We start from the raw sequence: 19,508 nt of genomic DNA, 5'->3' as shown, positions 1-19,508 counted from the left end.
CCCTTAAATCATTCTAACGCCTTTCAATTTTTCTTCAGTAATCAAAAAATTAGAATCCGGATAAAAAGTTTTTTTTAATTAGAATGACAGAATAAGGTCTTTATGGTAAAAAAAAAAGGTGCTTATTCCTTAATTTATCACAGTGAATGGCATATTAATATATTCTCTACAGAGCTAGACAGCCTAAAAAAAGAATTTGATTAGCCATCAATTGGGTACCATTTTTGCACAAGCCACCAGAGGGCGCATAGCATTAAAAAGACACTGAAACAAGGCTGCTTCTGTGTGTTGGCTGCCTCTGTGGACAATCTCAGGATAGAGCGACCCTGGGTAAAGAAAAGATGTGTGTGCGCGCGCGCGTCTGTCTTTTCTCCCCTGAAGCATAGAGAACGTCAAAACAAACCTTTTGGGGCTTGGTCATGCCCCCCCACACCCCCGTCAACCACCCCTTGTACAGAGCGCGCATCTCTTACAAAAAACAGGCGTCTTAAATCAGTGTTTGACATACACTTCCGACCTATGACTTCACACTTTGCACTCTCCTGGACTTCTGTCCTTTGAAAGCAGTCTTGGGAGTACACGCAAAGCCGGGGCAAAAGTGCCATTGGCGCTGGAGGTCTGGCCTCCATCCCTTGGTGATCTGATGGTGATGTTGTAATCCAGATTCTGCCAGGTTATCATGTGCAATGAGCAGTGAGCCCCCAGTTCTCAGTGAGTCAGGCATTCAGAACCAAAGCAAACAGAACGACAGAGCCACCACCAAGGTGGCCATATGACAGACCTTCCCTACTGTGTGTATAATATAGTGCATAAAAATGGAGTTTTAATAACTTATTTTTTTCTTTTCACCATCAGTGCACAGAAATATTATTTAGCATTCATTGTCGTGGATGTGTTTAATGACACTGGTACCCTCCAAAATGTGGTCACCCTACCCCTTCTCCTGCAATTCTGTGTTAACTTGTGCTTTATTCATATGTATTATTTAGGCTCTTCCCCTTTAGCCCCCCAAAAGAAAGAGCCTGGATTCTGTTTGTTTGCTTTTACTAGGTGAATTTATGTGGAAATATTTCTGGCCAAAGCATCATGCAGTAAATTGCTGATAAATGACTTCCATCTGGAATACACTTTGTCAGCAATTTAGGAAGCCATGCAGATTTATTTTCAGGAAACTCAAACTACTTTTCGGACCCATTACCCTTGTGCCAACTAAGTAAAATCCCCTTTCTCCTATTCTTTGGGAGTCCTGAACCGTAGCATAAAGGAATTCACAAAACACTTGCAGGAATTAATAGCTGCATCCCCCTCCTTATTATGCAAAGCCTTATTAAAAGCAGAGAAATTAAGGTTTCCATAAATTACAGTTCCAGAAGGTCCAGTGTGTCTAGCTTCAGTAAGCCCTCGTAACAGCAGCACAAAGAGGATCAAATATTCTGGAGCTCAGACTTTATCCTTTCCTCATCCAGAGATAATTCAAAGAGATGCTCTTCATTAGGGCCTTTGGCAAGCTGCCTACAATTTCTTTTTGGGGCTGCTGTGAGCTTAATGATGCAGAACAATGGCTTTGCCTCTTGTTGCACACATACCTTATTGTACCTTTAATCACATTAGAAAAACAACAGCAACACAGGAAGTTGCCTGGCTGTCAGAGGACGCTGCGAAGAGTGCACACGTATCAGTGATTCGCACCATGCATTAAGGGGTACACTGAGGTATCTGGGGATCTCTGGAGTACTTCTGAGGACGTACAAGACGAGCCTCCTGCCCGCCCTGGAGGTGTAAGATCAGCTGAGGTATTGCAGCCTTTGTGCTTTCATGGTAACTGTGGAGTCCCAGGGGGCATCAGGACAGGACCTGTGCCTGGGGGACATTTAGCATTTAAGTTAGCAGCTATTTTCTGCTTTGGTAAACTAGCCCATCTCAGGCGACTTTGACCGCTCAGAAGCACTGCTGAAGTATAAGGACAGAAGCAAGAAAGGAAGATGCTTTAAGGTTAGCAAGGGGTGCAGTCTTCTCCTTGGACAAATGAACTGCCCAGAAGATCTCATGTGCAGGGGGTGATGGGGAAGGGAGCCTGACAGCTTTAGAGCTGTGGCCAGAACCCAGCTGAAGCGGGTCCCCTGGTTATGGGGAAGGGGCGGGGGAGCAGTGTTGGCAGGGATGGAGAGGTCTGTGGCTCTGTTGGCTTAGTGCCAGGGACCCCAGCACTGGCCAAGCATCCCCACAGCTGTGTCCTTTCAGGACAAGGGGAAAGTCAATGTGTGGATGCTTTGAGGAGAGTTTTCAGATAGAGGCTGGGGGAAGGAGAACGGAGTAACACGCCAGGCAGTATCACTCATTCCCTCACCTTTTCTAAGGTGAACCAGACACTCTTTGTAGAATAGTGACCTTTGCTCACTTGATTAGGCCATAAGGAAATAATTCTGTTTGGGACTTAGGCTTCAAAGTAGAAATTGTAACAACGAATACATTCGCTAAAGTCTGCACGCACATTTTCAAGATGGCAAGGAGAACATACTAATTGCAGTGATGTTCACTGCAGGAGCCATAGCATTATTTATTGAGCACTTACTGTGTGCCAGCGCTGTGCTAAGTGCTGACTGTGCATTTCTCCGTCAGATCCTCACAGCAGCACCCAGAGATGGATGATACTATTATCCCCATTTCAGAGATAAAGAAACTGAGATGCAAAGGAATTATAAATGGGGGTGGCAACGATGTCTGTGCTGGGATTCCAAAGTCTGAATTCTTCTCTTGTACAAATCATTTCTATTAAAACCAGTGAATAGATGACCCATATTATATGGAACACTTAGATTGGTTTTTTAAAAATCATTCTCACCTTTGTGGAGCTAACAGGGAGACCCTGCATTCTGAAACAGGGCCACGTGCTGCTTGGCCCCTCCATCAGCCTCCGAGTACTTGGGTCTGTTCTCTTTCAAATGAGAGGACTTGAGACAGGGCCTCTGGTCCCTCATGCCAGGGGAGAAGGGCGGACAAAGAGAAGAGTGTTCAGGAAGGATGCAGCATTCCCATCAACTTCCCAGGCAGTTTTAAGAATGGTTCGTATTCTTTTGCCACTCAGCAACAAAAAACAGGAATAATTTGTGCCTTTTATGCCCCTTGAAGTTGTTGATTTTGAGAATTGGCCAGGTCGTGGTATGATAAAGTGTGGACAGAGTTAATGGTGGTTATTGGATGAACGTAAACTCAACCTCCATACGGAATTGTTGAACGTGGTTTAGTTTTCCTGCAAGTGAGAGTGTGTTTGCTTAAACAACCTGTCGATTCCAACAGTTTTATTATTAGAAGCAGCTTTACAGTCCGAATTAGTTGAGGTAAAGCCGGTGTGGAAAAAGAAAGCCCATCTCCTCCTGCCTTAATGACATGGCGCCTGTCTGTAGCTGAGAAGGCCCTTTTTTTTCACGGTGGACATTTATCCATCACTAGGGCTTGTTCTTTTCTTCAGTTAACCGTGGACCCTAAACCACTTTGATGTTGATGAAGCAATGAAAAGGAAAGGCTTAGGTTTCGGCCAGGGCTCACTCCCCCATCTTTCTACCAATCTCTTCTTAGATACAAAGTGTTTGGTGACCATAAAGGAGTTCTCTTGCTCTTCACTTAGGACTGAGGCCAGTTTGCCACCACCCCGGCTCAGGTGTCCTTGTGAGTGTTCCCATGAGTCTCTGCACACCTCTGCATCCCCGCGCTGAGTCTCCATGAAGTCCTGTGTACCAGTGTACCCCTGCACTGAGCCCTCCCTCGAGGCTCTGCACATCATTCTATTTCTTGTTCCTGTATTATCTGTTAAATTAGCCTCCTCAGTTACACTGTGAAATCCTGGGAAGTCTACTCACAACCTTTACCCTCAGCATGTGATCGGTTGAACACATTGGATTCTGTATGTGTTGGTAGGGCACGGGGAGCAAGGAAAGAAACAAGGGTACTAGTTAGGAACCCAGAGCGAGCTGTTGGAAGAGATGGACTGTGATTTGGACCGAGACGATGCCGATGGAGAACACAGGGGATACAGAACACTGACTTTTCCTTCATTCAGCCAACACGTTTACCCAACCAACCCCATGCTGAGTTTCCCACTCCCTGCTCATTGGCTCACCAGTGCCCTGAAGAGAAAACCTACTCCTTAACTGTGGCCTGCAGGGGCCTGTGTGGTCTGTCCTCTTTTTACCTGTCCGGTGAGCTGCCTGCTATGTACCCGTCGTGCATCTGTTCTGGTTCTTACGGGTTTCTTGCAGCAGCACACAGAACCCACCTTACTCCTTCCGTCTTCACACCTTAGACTAGCTGCTCCTCTCCATCTGAAACACAGTTCACCAATTCATCCTTGAGGACTCGGTGCAAATATCCCTCTCCCCAGAGACCTTCCCTGATCCAAAATGTTCCCCCACCCCCACCCATGTCAACCTCTCTCTGCAGTTTATTTCCGTCCTAGCACTTATCATAATTCATGTACTTATTAACTTCTCTATTGTCTCCAACCCCCAGTCCTCAGGAAAATGTCAGCCCCATGAAGGCGGGGAGTTCGTCTTGTTCTCTGTGACACCCCAGGTCCTGACACATAACTATTCAGGACATGTTTACTAAATTAACTTCTGAATGAGGAATGTATCAAGCAGGTCTCACTTTGGTCTGGGAAGGCTTTTAGCAATGACAAATGAGTCCATGTCCCGGGATTCTAATGGCTTCCATAGATACAGCTGCATATCACCATGAGGCAGGTGGTACACAGCCACAGGGGAGACGACTGCCCCTCTCTCCACGTTCCTGTGACATGCCTGCCATGGCTGGCAGAAAGAAACATATGGAACAGTGAAAAAATGTAGCTTTAATAAATGACTTCTCTTGCACTCATTAATAATGCAGGGAGAGGTCATGGCTACATTGGGGTGGGGGAGAGCAGGCACGGAAGACTAGCATCCGCGGGTCCGGCGGCATACCAGAGCCAAAGAACCCTCCTGCGTCCTCTGCCCAGCGTGGGATTCGGCAGGGAACCTAGCATCCACTCTCTGCAGCTCACACAGCCGGGTTGCTAGCAACATAGCCTTCAGTAGTGTGGCATGTGTCCTCACATTGGCGAAGTGTCCCCGGACTCTGCTGCCTGACAGTGAGGGCTGTGCTGAGAAAAGTCAGGCATGAATTCGTCTCCTTCAAATGACCTGCTTTCCTGTTTCTCCACCAAGAGCATATTGAGTGGTGTGTGTGTGTTGGTTAACTTTGGGGAAAGCGTCCCTTTTCCTGTCTACTGGTCACCTGCCTGGCAGGATAATGTTTTTTTTCAAAGACATTTTATTATACCCATCAGCTTGTAATAAAGAATATGCTGGAATAGTGCAGTGCAAAAGTGGAAGAAAGTTACTGTTATCAATGTTCAATTGTGGGAGTTCAAGCATCTTGATTTGAGAGGCAGTGGGGATCAAGGGGAACTTTCCTGACTGTTGAAGAGTCTCCAGAAGTTTCTTCTAAGTCGTTCATTCTCACGAGATGGTCTCAGAGCAGCAGCATCGCCATCACGTAGGAACTTGTTAGAAATGCAGAGTCTCCGGCCACCGTCCAGACCCGCTGAGCCCCGATCTCTGTGGTGACGCCAGCAGTCTGTGTTGAACAAGGCTTCCGGGTGAGTTTGGTTCTCATTCAAGTTTCAGTACCTGTGTTTGAAGTTAAACCCAAAATACTGGAAGAGGGAGGACTCTTCCGTTACCTAAGTTTTGGGGCAGATTTTCTTCATTCTTTTGGATGAAGAGGCAGCAGGACAAGCTCCTATCTCAGATACTTCCATTCAGATCAAAATGTAACCATCTGTTGGTTAATAGAAAACAAAAATCATTTTATTTTGATGAAGCAGGGCTTTTTTCAAGTAAGTTGTTCTGTAATATCTAGTTTACAAGTGGGAAGATGAAGGTTAGTGAAGCTTTGTGTGTTACAGATATGTACGCACATATAGACCCACACACATACGTGTGTATGTGTGTGTATGTGTGTGTGTCTTCTACAAGTTAACCTTCAATTTTCTTCAACCAGTGTGCCTCTCAGAATGACCCCAGATTCCAGAATTATCCTGCATCCTCCTAAGTCACACACCCTCCTATAAACGCTTCCTTTCCAGTAGTCCATGGGAACTCTAAAGTAATTCCCAGTAATGTGAATAATGGTAAGCAGAATCCTCCTGCCCAAAGAAAATGTGTTTTTAGAAAGACCTTGTTAACCAAATGAATCCTATTTTGCAGAATTCTGGGTGGAACAAGTTGAGCAGGGACCTCCTTCTGATGGTGAGCTAGATGGCCATCACCCTGCTGACAGGTTATGATTACACACCCTGACTCCAGAGATTTTCAGGTTGCAGGACTCAGTCCAACTATATCTGTCAATGAAACAGTACCATTGACCAATTACTATCTTAGTTTACATTTTGATGTGTTATGCCAGAGGATAAACTCTTTCAGAGGTCTTAATAAGTATTGCCGGATTATCCCCCAAGTAAGCCTCTTTGTGTAAACCTCCAGCAACAAAGTGTCTGCCTCACCTTGTCTCCTATTCCCATACTCACTGGGCATTAAAGCTATTCTCATGGTTTTTTTCTATTTGATAGAAAAAGGGGGCGGGGGAGAGGAGTGGCCTCTTCATTTGTAACTTGCATTTTTACACCAGTCTCAAGGCACCAAAGTTCCTCTGGGCACTGGTTCTCAAACTGGAACATGCATCAGCATCCCCCAGAGGCACTGTTAAAGCACTGCAACCTGTGCCCCACCCCCAGTTTAGATGCTGCTTGTCTGGGGAGCATGCTTCGGGAACCACTGCTCTAAGAGATAGGTGATTACATAGGGATGGATGGATGGATGGATGGATGGATGGATGGATGGATGGATAGATAGATGGGTGGGTAGATGGATGGGTGGACGGACTGCCTGACAGATGGACAAAAGGACAGGAGGGAGGGAAAGAAGGTGGGCTTTAAGGTGTATGCTGCTCAGTTTTACTAATGCCAGACTGTCTTTCAGCGTCATGGTAGAGAGGTTCTTGATGCTTCTCTTCCCTGTCAGTACTTGGTGTCATCTGGCTCCGTTAGTTTTACAATGCTGTGACTACGAAAGTGGTATCTCACTATGGTTTAAATTTGTTTTACTCTTGATTATTAATGAAATAGAGTGTTTGATTTTTGATGTGTATGTTGACCATATTTGAGCTGTGTGTGTGTGTGTGTGTGTGTGTGTGTGTGTGTGTGTGTGTGTGTGTGTACAGTGCCTGTTCAGGTGTCTGCCCCAGTTCTCTATTGGACTTTTCATCTTTTTCCTTTGATTCATAGGATTTTTAAAAGCATAGTCTGGATACCAGTCCTTTATCAGGTACAACTTGCAGACCTTTCCTCCCAGCTTGTGGCTTGTCTTTGCTTTCTCTTACGTGTTCCAGGGAACCAAATCCCTTCATTGAACATAGTCAAATATATCAGTCTTTTCTTACGGTTTGTGCTTTTAGTCTCTGTGAGGAAATGTATTTTCTAATTTGAAGCTTTAAAGCTCTATCCTGTGTTTTCTTCCAAAAGCTTTATATAACTTTTGTCTTACACATGGGGGTGTAAGGTTGGAGTTGACTTCGTTTTTTTAGAATGGATCTCCTTGTACCAATGGAGAAAGCCCATCTCTTCCCTATCAAAGGGCAGTGCCAGTTTCTATGTGTTTGGGGCTGCTCTGGCCTTTCTTTTCTTGTCCATCGAGAGTCCCCCTGTGCCAAGATCACACTAAGAGTGTCTGTTTCCTTGTGCTATAGTTCTGTAATAACTCTTGTACCCCGGGAGAAGGTCGCTCCCTGGTGCCGCCTTCTTGTGCTCTTCTTGGCATCCTGTCTATCCACAGACATGCCAAGTTCAGCTTGTCAAGGTGACATATTGGTAGTGTCTTTTCTCAAATGGGGGGATGGGCTTTCAAGTATTCGGTGTAGCATTCTTTATAATTATACGTAGCTTACAAAACTTTTAATGTATTCAGTATTTAGTAAAATAAAAATAAATACTAAAATAAAAATTTGAAGAAGAGCCCCAAGAAGAAATATCATATCACTATCATGTATTATATTTTCTGGAAAAAAGTAAATCCGAAATAGTTATGATGGGAAAGAAAGGGTTGGTTGGCTATCAAGACTTTTAAAAAGTATTAAAATACTGCCTTATTTTTTTTCTTAAGATAAAGCATTCTTTGTGTGCAAAAGAATTCTCTCAACCTCTACCATTTGTTACAACAGAAGACAGCTGTAGGACCACAGTTAGAACTTGTATCTTTACAAACACATTGCTTAAGAGTTGGCATGTTTGCATGTTTCTATATAAAGAAGTCTTAAACAAAAATGTCTTTTTTTGGTGAACAAACAACGCATAAACCATATAATGCAGACAAACACTATTCACAGCATTAAACCAGCGAAAACAGAGTTAATTTGTCAGACATCTGGGAAAGTAAGTTTCCTCCCAGTGTGTTAAGCAGTGTCCCACAGCCCAGATGAATTCCTGTTTTACCATATGTGACAATTCATTATTCCCCTCCTCTGCCCAAAAGTGTCACTGGTGGGGCACATAACAGTAGAAGTGACTTGCATTTAATAAAAGAAAACTCTAAATAATATGAACCAATTTTCCTTTATCAAGCAGCTGTTTACGATTTGGGGAACCTGGAAAACCTGGAGAGACATTATCATCTTTCATAACAATATTTCAGTTGGCATCAGGAGATGAAGAGCAGTGGCTATCCACCCCCCCCCAAATCACACAATGGTATTTTACAGCTGGGGTTCTGTAATTGGGAAATGCCTGGCATGAATAACTTGTATTTCCTCTCCTCCCCCTGTTAGATACCAGCTACCATATGTTGCACTTACCTGCATGTATCAACGTGTTCCCATGTGTTACAATTCCGTGACCAGTGGTGCCTCTGTTTCCCTGGGCCCAGTGTTTTCTCCTTTTCCATTCTCACTCTAGCAACTTTCTAAGCCTAAAATTTGCAATATAAGCCTAGGTATCTAGAAACTCTCCAGGAATAGAAGTTTGAGCTGTCTGGCACATCTGTCTAATCTCTCCCCCCACCAATATAAGTTTCTGTTCTGGTTCCTCCCTGGAGTGGAACCTGAGAGCACGTGCCTGTTCCCTTACAGTGCAGGGAGGGGACAAACCTCAAGAAGAAGGCAAGGTGAAGAGCTAGTGCCTCTTTTTCCCAATTGGCCATCAAGTTTTAGAACCAACTCTCCTCCATATCCAGCCACAGTTAAAAATGTCCAGAGAAAGGAAGAAGCAATTCCTGCATTGTATTCTTTGTCCTTGAATTAACAGTGAAGGCCTAAGACTAAGACATTGCAGTGATTGGAATTTTTGTGCTAATAGCAGTGATTAAGTAACGAGTGTGATCTGCCATGCACACGGTCTATCTACCCCTGTTAGATGCAGCATCTCATGCAGTTTTAACACAGCCCCTTAAAGCACAGCTCCTGTTGTTATGTCCATTTTACAGATAGGACAACTGAGGGTTGGAGAAGAGATTCATGTTCCTGAGATCGCACGGCTCCTACAGGGCAGAGCCAGGATCCTTGCACAGGGCTGTCGGTCTTCAGCACATGTCTGAACAGTGACCCCAGCACTGTACTAAATATGTGGCCCTGTGATAGACGGCTAAGTCCCTGTCCTGGGGGCTTGCATTCTGGGATGGCGGGAGGTCAGAAATTAAATCTTACACTGATGAGCATATGGTTACATTATAAGGTAAACTTAAAGGAGTATGGACCTGCAACAGAGGTATCGTCAAGAGGCGCCTGGGTGGCGCAGTCCTTAAGCGTCTGCCTTCGGCTCAGGGCATGATCCCAGCGTTCTGGGATCGAGCCCCACATCAGGCTCCTCCGCTAGGAGCCTGCTTCTTCCTCTCCCACTCCCCCTGCTTGTGTTCCCTCTCTCGCTGGCTGTCTATAAATAAATAAAATCTTTAAAAAAAAAAAAAAAAGGAAGTATCGTCAAAAACTGTGCTCCATTTTCTCCTTTGTAAAAGGGAGGTTTAAAAAAAAGAAAAAAACCCAGTTCCACAGCTGTGGGAGTTACATGGTGTCTTAGTGTGATACTCACTCAAGGGAAGTTCATCCTACTGTCTTACTAAAGCAGGAGAGGAGTTCCATCTACGAGTGATCCCAGTTGTGAGTCACCCTCTAGTTGTCCTAAGGCCAGCATTTACTGAGCGCGGCTTTGTTCTCTGGGCCACACGCTGAGCAAGAGACGGAAAGCAGCCGCGTGCTCACAGCGCTCATGTCCTGGCCCCTACACCCCATGGTGTTAACTATTATATGTTGTCCAACAAGCCAGTCAAGGCTCTGGGGACCAAGGGAGAAGGCCAGCATTCCTGGAGGAGGTGGCCACAGCCAGGCCTCCAAAATTGGATCTAAGAGGGTTATCGTTTTGGGTGGCAGGCCTCTGAGAGACAGATAAAGTGAAGGTAGTGGAACTGGAAAGGACCTCAGTGGCCACTACTGTTGCTAAGTCGTTTCTTAGAAAGGAACAGTGGCAAACAGGGCTTTTGAAAGAAGGATGAGAGGCCAGGACTCCCCAAGAGTAATAATGCAAAGGTGGGAATATACAGTATGTTTGGAGGGAACGGTCACATTCTGCCGTGGGGCCCCCGTGTTATTTCTTGAACACCTACCGTGCCAAGTAGGGGCGGCCACTGGCGATGCAGGGGATGCAGGACCAGCAAAGTCGTGATCCTCCCAGCTCTCACCACCTGCCGGTGGGGGTGGTAGGACAATGCCAAGTTATCACACAGATGACCACGCACCAGTGACAAGCTCTGTGGGCTGTGGGCAGCCAGTGCCAGGCACCAGGGGCCCCCTGTTTGGGGGATAGGATCCAATCCTGATGGCCAGCCTGGACTTCCTAACCATCCGAACACAAAGCAGTCAGCGTTAGCCAGGCAGAAGCTCCAGGGCAGAAAGAGTCCTGCATTTCTAGGAAGAGCATTTCGTTAAGGGTACTTCCCCGGGCATGTGTCTCCTGCACTCTCGCACATCCCGGGAGGGCTTGGCTTCCAGGCTGCCATCCCAAGTTGGACACTTACTTGCTGAGCGAAAGCAGATGAAATACTTTGAAAGTATGAAGCAAGTCCTGTTAGATGGTGGTAGGACTACACCGAATATTTAAATACAGAAAGCTTTGGAAAGGTATTACTAATGTTAACCATATCCTGTCCACACTAAGCAAACTCGTGAAGGGGACAGGGAAGATAGGGTGTTCAATAACAAATTTTTTAAAATATATAAGGTTAGACATTCATAAAAATAAAGGGAGCCTGTGTTACCTGGATGGAGTGTGTGCCCAAAGCCTAGGACAGCAGCTAGAACAAGTAGACAGCTGGAAATTTCCTGTGGACACACACAGCCTATGTTGCCACTGGAAAACAGGTTTTTCGGTGAGCTCATCCGTGAGGTGAGATGAAATGAGGTCAGAGAAAAGCTTCCAGAGCTTCAGACTGTCGGCTTCTAACTCATAAGGAAAGGTTTAAAGGAAAAAATCCCCGATCCAAATGAAAGTGGGGGAGAAACCTTACTGTTGCCTGCAGCATGCAAAGAAAATCGCTGTGTCCCATCGCTGCGTTCTGCCATTCCATGATGAGGGTCCCTATTTTTGCTTCCAGTGGCCTTATGTCTTTCTCTCAGATCCACACACCACTTTGGTGAAACATAGCCACAAGTGCATTTCCACTCAGGTGGGCACACTTGCTAGCCATGCTGAAGCATCAGAACTAGAAAGAACACCCCAGTCCTCTCCTCCTCCCCTCTGACAGCTTGACTCTTCCAGAAATTGGTTAGATTCTTTTTCTGGCTTTAAGTTTGACGAAAATCATGTACACATACTTCTCTCTCTCCCTCTATCTCTCTGCTCCCCTTCCTTCTTCCCTCCCTCTGTGTCTCTCTCTCCCCAGTCCCCACCTCCCTCCCTCCGTCTCTCTCTTTCTATCCCCCTCCCTCCCTACTTTTCTGTCTCTCTCATTGGAAAACCCCTACATTTCCTCATAATCTAATTGCATTATCAAGTGTTGTGTTTGGATCATTAATTCCTTCCCAGATGATTTGCTCCTGGTAGGTTTCTAGCAAGTTCTACCCATGTCTAATAAATCATCTTAGAAAATGCTGCAGGTACTTCTCTGTCGTAGGGATGGGAGTCCACATGCTAATTCCTGTACCCTGCAAACAGTTTTATCGTCCTTCCTCTCACCAAAGCAACCCTGTTAGCTTCTTCCTTAAAACTCACTAACAATTTGACGGCAGAGGAGAGATTTCACAATTGTGCTTTGGCCAACCTCTCATTGGAGCAGTCCATGGCTCACCTCACTGAATACACTCAAGGTTATTTTGTCACCCAAATAAAATTTTTCCAAGTGGCCACAGGCAAGGGGTCCATCTCCTCTGGGTCCACCTGCTGGAACCAAGAGTCAGGGGGATGTCTGAAGGACCCATTACCCTCATATGGTGCTTCCATGTAACCAAAACTGAGAGCAAGAAAATGAAGTCAAGAAGTTTAACAGTTGAGTGTCCTTACGAGGTGAAAGGATGTGGGGACATAGTTCTTGCTCCCACCATGTGGCAGTTGGAGCGGGGGATTGTGGAATTGTGTCTAGAAAGGCTGTTTAGGTTCATACTTTCCATACGCATCTTTTATTTTTTATTTCTGTTAAGATCAACTTATCATGCACCTTCTACCTTCTGGGAGTTCCGTGCAGCTCATTCTTGTAATTACGCTGCCATTCTCATTGCCCAGAATTTAATCACCAAAAAAGCGAAGATCAATTATGATAATGTGGCCATATTTTAAAGCCCTCAGTGTCTGTGAAGTTGAGAGGGAGAGTCATTTTATTCCCTATTTTAGAGGTGATAAATATCCCAGGATGTCATCATTATTCTTTGTGTGCCATTTATAAATCACATTTATAAATCTTGGAGAAAGAAGTACCACCTTACGTTTGTTTTTGATTCATAAAGGTTCTAAATCTTACCAGTTTCTGTTCCTTCCACACCTCCAGAGTCCATCATTCCTATTCACTTTCACTGGTTCTTCTTTCAAAGCCAGTATTTCCAGAATTATGCATTCATTTCTCACAGTGATCATTTGGTAACCCCATACCCCCCTGGAGATAACTTGAAGAGAATTTATATAATCTCTTGATGTAAAGTTGTCTCTGGTTGCAAGGGAAGGTATCTGCAAACTGCGAATTCTTTGCCAGTTCACTAAATATATCTGGATTCATTATGGCATATAAGCACTCCTAAATGGAATATTCTCATACATAGGACAGATGAAATACGAGCTGGTAGGATGAAGTGTTTTGTCTTTTAGAAATTTTATTCAAATTTAGAAATCTTTCTCAACCTAGCAGGAGAGAGACACATATTTTCTCCTCTAATTGAAATTTTCCTCAACAAATCGAGCAACAGTTTGCAATTAAAAATAGAGAATTTTGTTACAATTCAGGACAAAACAAGAGGTTAGTTTTTGTGCTTTAATCATATCGACTGGATAAGCAATGAATTGTTTTGTTGCAGTGAATTTATCTCTCTCTCTCTCTCTCTCTCTCTCTCTCTCTCACACACACACACACACACACACACCATCCCTCTCCAAAATGAGTCCATTGCCATAAGTTAGGAGAATAAAATATAGAGCCTGTCCACCCACTCTGAGGATGCTTAAGTAGCAAGAGCCGTCCTGCTAACTGCAGACTTCCAATTCTGCAATTTTCTTCATGGGGATGATTAAGACAGAGAAGAAGATCAGGAGAAATTTTCATAATAAAAATGCTGAAAATTACCCATATAATACCACTTTGAAATGTTGATGTTCAATATAGATTAAAGCTAAAACTGTGGGAATCATGCGATTAGATATGGTTTACAGCAGTTCTAAAACACCAACCACGTGGGAAGCTCCTGTGAAAAACAAGGGGCTTCCCCTGTTGAAGCTGAGGGCTGTGTCCCATTTTGCAGAAAGAGTTGTTGAAATATAAGATTGAGTGGCTTTTTTAGCCAGTTGGCACAAGAAGCCATTCTTCCTCCTATAATCCAACTTCAGTATGGTTCTCCAGCAAAAGAATGGACATGTAGGATTCCAGAGTCCTAGGAAGCAGAGTTCCCAACAAAATGGTTAGTTTCCATTGGATAGGAACAGCAGGTGGTGACATGATGCCCTCACTGTGCACTTGCAAGGGAGCCCCAAGAAGGAACCATAATTTAGGATCCAGGTCATTACAGGGAGTCTGTACTCAAGGGGGAATCCAGTAGCAGGACAAGGAAAATTCTTGAGAAGCCTAGGACCTGCCTAGATCCTTATTTATTTCATGTTTTTGAAATTCTCTACTTGAATTTGTTTTGCCGTGATTTATCTTAGCACAGTAGGCTCTTTCGGAGTTAAGAAACCAAGTTCAAACTCCCCAAACTACCATTTAATAGTTCTGTGACCCTTAGGCAAGTCACTTACCCTTCTGAGTCTCAGCTTCCTGTGAAAATGGAAATAACTCAAAGGGTGGTTGAGAGGTCCCCACTTCCTAAATCTCTCTTTGTTCTGCTTGGGCCACCTCAGACACCCCTTTCCTAGCCTCTCCCATTGCAGGCTTCCCACAGCAGCCAGGTGCTAGGGTCATGTTTCTAAAAGGCATAACCTGTTTGTGTATCCTCTTTGTCTGGTTAGTTCTCCACCCACCCCCTTTTAGTTGTCTTGGAGTCAGAGTCCTTTCTGTGGCCTCCAGTGGTCAATGTGGTCTGCACCTGCCCACCCCTCCAGTCCTATCACATAATAATCTCTATTCCACCTTTTCTGATGCTCAGTTGTGCCAGGTTTCCTCCAGTCGCAGGACCTTTCACATGTTGCTCCTTCTGTCTGGAATTCCCTCTCATCTCTTTCTCCCCATGTAAATCCTGTCTATTCTGCTGATTTGTGCTCAGAGGATCCCCGTCATCCCCGTACCGGCTCCTTCCCCAGCCCCAGCCAGGTTCTCTTTCCTTCCCTCAGTTATGGGATCATTAGCAACTGTCTCCTTCGCCAGACTATGAACTTACTGGGGCAGCTCCCATTTCTGGTTTTGCTCACCATTGCACTGGCAACCCCAGCCAGGGTACTGGGCATATGGTCATCCCCAATATTTATTAGATCAATAAATGAATGAGTGATTGAATAAAAAAAAATGCCTAAGCACAGTGCACGGTACATAGAAAATATTCTGAATGAAAAATGATGTCTGACATTTCTAGGAAGTAAAAAGTAGGATCCCTACCATCAAGGCTCTTTTTAGTCTTGTAGTTGTATTTCAAATCCCAGCCATACTTTCTAGTTTTTCCCTAGTGTGGGTCTTTTAAAAATGCTATTTAGGATATCAGAAGTGTTTGAGATGATATATCATAATTTATTGAGAAAGATAATTCTGTGAAAGCAAAAGAAAAACTTGCCCATTCTTTCAACATTCAGTGCCAGTTTCATTTTCATGCTGGTACTAGGCCTTCTCAATGGACTTTTCTTTAACTGCTAAGACCACAAGGTAATCATTTCCAACACTTTCTTTAAGGATTCTATCCCAGTCATTTTCATGGAAATTTTACTGCTAGTTTGCAATGCAGGAGCAAAAATTAGATTTTATCTAAGTCCTATATGTCATAATTTTGTTTCTTGGAAGAAAACAGAAGACAGACAAAAACGGTTCCAAACCACTGTTGAAGTTACACTGAAAGTTTAAGACCCAAATCCATAAGAGCCAGGAAATTCTGTGTCAAGTGCATCAGTTTGAGCTTTCATTTGTCCTCGCAGTCCTTGGTTTGCGTCCTGACATTGGTCTTGTATATAGTTAGGAAATTTCATTGTCTGATTATCAAGAGGAATAAATAAGATCATTAAGGTCAGTGAGCTTCCTGCAAAATCTGTTCTCTTGGCCTGTATCCTGTAAGAATCAAGGCTTCAAAATGTCTGGTGCTCCTGTTTTTCTTACCACGCAAGGGTTTTCTAGTTTAACAAAAGACTCACATTACTTTCCTCCTACTTGGACTGTCTTCAGTGATGTCCTATCGCTGGGGCTTCACCAACTGCCTCACGACATTTGTAGGACAAACACGCTAAAATCTGAAGGGACGACTTCGTAAGAAAAGAATTGAGAGAACAAAATAGATTCCCCTGCCTTCAACTTCCTTGCAGATAAGTAGGAAGGGGTGGGTGAGTGAAAACTTGTGTTTTCTTACTCTGTCCGTTAAACACGTCCCCTTACCAAGGTGAGTTTCTGGGAAAGGTCAGCCAGCTTAGCCACCTTGGGCCCGCGTGGCCCAGCTTACCCATTCGCATGGAGGCGCCAACAGTGAATGTCTTTCTTGGGCCAGGAACTTTGGTCTTCTCATCAGAGCTTTGAGTTTCTCCTCTGAGGCTCACCTGTCCCCCTTGTGATGATGACTTTTTCATTCCACTCTCCCTTCCTGCTTCCACCTAATCTTACCTCTGGGCTGAGGTCAGGTAACATGCTCCAGCTGTGCAGCTCAGTGGTAAGAGCTGAACTTGGGCAGACGTGGTTCAGATCCCGTCTCCACTGCTAATGAGCTGCACTCTTTTTAAGATGCTGCTTTTAGCAACTTGGGCTTTTATTTTCTCATCTATAAAAACATAAAACCTCTGACCTCACCAGTGACCTTCTTATTGAAAAGATGGGGTAGGATCATGCATAGAAAGCCCAGTGCCTGACCCAAAGCAAGCCTGCACTACAGGAAGTTCAGAATATGACATTCTTGAGATGGATGCTGGGATCCATCTATGGACCCATCTGTGTCTTTCCCATAGGCAGGAGAGTAACATAAAACCTTTTTTATTGATGTTCTTACCCAATTTATTTGCAGTAAAGTTTTCACTGAAATTTGGCAGCTGGAATGTTTAGGAACCACCTGGGGGCTAGTATCTCCTGTGAAAGTGCTGACTATGAGCCAGACTCCCTTTACAGTGAATCTTCACAACTCCATTTACAGATGGGGCACAGGGAGAACGTGTCCAAGTTTGCAGGGTTATGACAATGGCGGACATTCAGCACTGTGCTGAGAGCTTTACTTTACACTGTTTAGTGGTAAATGCTTTACTGTCCTGCATTTCCATTGGGGGACACTGAGGCACACAGAGGTAGAGTCATTTACCCAGGTCTCACATCTAGTAAATGGTAGAGCAGAGATTCAGACCCGTGTGTGTCTCACCCCAGAGCCCAGACAGTGGTCACTCTCACCCAGTGTTACTGAGCTTTTGGGTTACCACTTTCTCAGTGGGACATAGTGCCTGGCACATAGGGGGTTCCCCAATAAATCTTCCAATGAATGAAGATAAAAGATAACTGACATTTATCGAGCACTTACTCTGCCAGGGCACAAACCCTAATGACTTTCTATGTGTGGCCTAATGAATTCTAACAACAAACCAGTGAATTAGGTCCTCCTGTTGACCCATTTTACAGATAAGAAAACTGAGTCACCAGCAGGTTGACTTGCTCAAGCCGATATAACACATAAGTGGCACAGCCTACATTTAAACTGAGGCGGTCAGACCCTGGAGCTGAAGGGTCTTACCACCTGTAGAACTCCTTCCTCTTCTTGGGCACCTTCATGCAATCTGCATTAGGATCCTGTTTGAAACTTCAATGCCGGGGGTCACATAAAACATCATTAAACACTTTTCTAAAGATATTCTTTTAATTTCGGCATGACAGCAATGGTTCTGATGGAGGAATCTTCCTACATGTCCTTTTCTCAGATGATTAGAGGCTAGAGGGGAGAATTTTATCTTAAACACTGCCCTTGTCTTTGAGGAAAAGAGCTAACAAATTTAAGTTTATAAGATATATTTATGAGACTGATATGAAGTTTACACCCAGGAGATGGAAATGACATAATAAAATGGTTTTCATAAGGCCTTGGGTGTGATGCTTGCAAAAATGCAACCACGCCTTTCTCCTTTGATTGGTGGTGGCTGTATTGCTTTTATAGTAGGAGATAATGCCAATATGGATCGTTAAATGCAATAAAATGGACGCATAAAAAGAAGCACGGCTGTCTCTGAACTAAGCATGCATCTGCCAATTCAAGGTAGAAGCCACCGGCCTCTTGAATCAAAGGTCTGCAGATGCACAAATGCTCGCTGGCCCTCCCGATTTCACCTGTCAAATGCAGGTCATTTTACGGGATCTCCCTCATGGGAAGATCACCTGCGTAAATGGATGTGAGTGCTTAGAATAGTGGCTGGCACAGACGGAGCACGGCTCCACCATTGACGTTGTCATGATCGAGTGTCGCAAACTGCTGCATGTTGCTTCAAGTCTTCTGGCCACTCATCAGATCGCAAGGTGAGCAGTGGAGCACAGAAAGATAATGCCTGCTCTCCCAGACGCTACAACATGGTAGTACTAGGGAAAGGGGCCTTTTTCCATCCCTTCTGGGCTAGGGATGAGATGGCTGAGCCGCCATGTGTGTCCAGGGACCAGGCCATCACACGCTTCACTACCCCTACTCTTGACCTCGTGACGGCCACAAGCGGGACCAGAGCAGCCCTTCCAGCACTTCAGTGCGAAGTCGAAGGCGGCTCCCTTTCCTCTGAGCCCACCCACCCTACTCAACCTCCTTGTCTGGGCACCGTGCTCACACCGTGCTTAGTCTGCACACCCATAAGCAGGGATCAGGAGAGAGAGAGTGGGGGAACAGGACAGGGGGACAGGGAGGGGAGAAGAGAGAGAGAGAGGAAGAAGAGAGTGGTTCAGAAAAAGAAAGCATTTTTGCATTTTCTGATTTTCTGTGAGGTCTGTAACTTTGGTCTTTCTTGCCTCCTTCCCCTATTACGGGAGGTTTTGTGTTTTCACTTGAAATGGCCCCACCTTGTCTCCTACAGTACAGAACCCACAGAGGACAGAAAAGCTTGGGTAAAGGGGCCATGGTCTTTTGCAGACAGTCCATGATCTTTCTGGGCTTCACATTTTACGTTCTCCAAAAAGCAGAGGATACTTTCCTTGACGTCCTGTCAATCATATCAAGAATGGTGCCCTGTACATTTAATATTGAAAATGCTTCTCACCAAATATGTATGTATGTAAAAAAATACAAAACACGTATTTTATTTCCATTTGAAATTTGGAAATTCTAAAAGAGACTCAACCAGATTTGTATTCAACTTAGCTAAGCACGTAAGATCATAGAGCAAAAAATGTTGAATTTTTGTTTAAGTGTAGAAAGGACCATGAAATGGTAGCAGATGTGCCCAGCGGGGGAATGCGACTGTCTACAAGCGAGTTAATAGGTCACTCCGGTGACCTGCAGGCAAGCCTGCTGCCTCCAGCTGCTGTACTAAGGTCTGGGTGTACTACAGGGAGCAGAAGGCACCAGTCACACCCTCATGGAGTTCAGAGCCTGATGAGAAAAAACAGGCAATCACTAGAAAAATAACTAGGTGATTGCACATCAAGAAAATGCTGTGAATTCTACTC

The 19,508-nt window shown here is 44.6% G+C and overlaps 1 protein-coding gene across 2 annotated transcripts in view; it reads left to right on the top strand.

Annotated features, from left to right (window-relative positions):
- Nucleotides 1-19,508, top strand: part of LOC100484486 (E3 ubiquitin-protein ligase PDZRN3) — a 239,639-nt gene that overhangs the window by 193,939 nt on the left and 26,192 nt on the right. The gene's annotated exons all lie outside the window — the stretch shown is intronic.

Source organism: Ailuropoda melanoleuca, chromosome 4 (genome assembly GCF_002007445.2).
Source record: "Ailuropoda melanoleuca isolate Jingjing chromosome 4, ASM200744v2, whole genome shotgun sequence".
Taxonomy (NCBI): Eukaryota; Metazoa; Chordata; class Mammalia; order Carnivora; family Ursidae; genus Ailuropoda; species Ailuropoda melanoleuca.
Note: the sequence above shows the minus strand (reverse complement) of the source record. Positions and strands in the feature narration are given on the sequence as shown.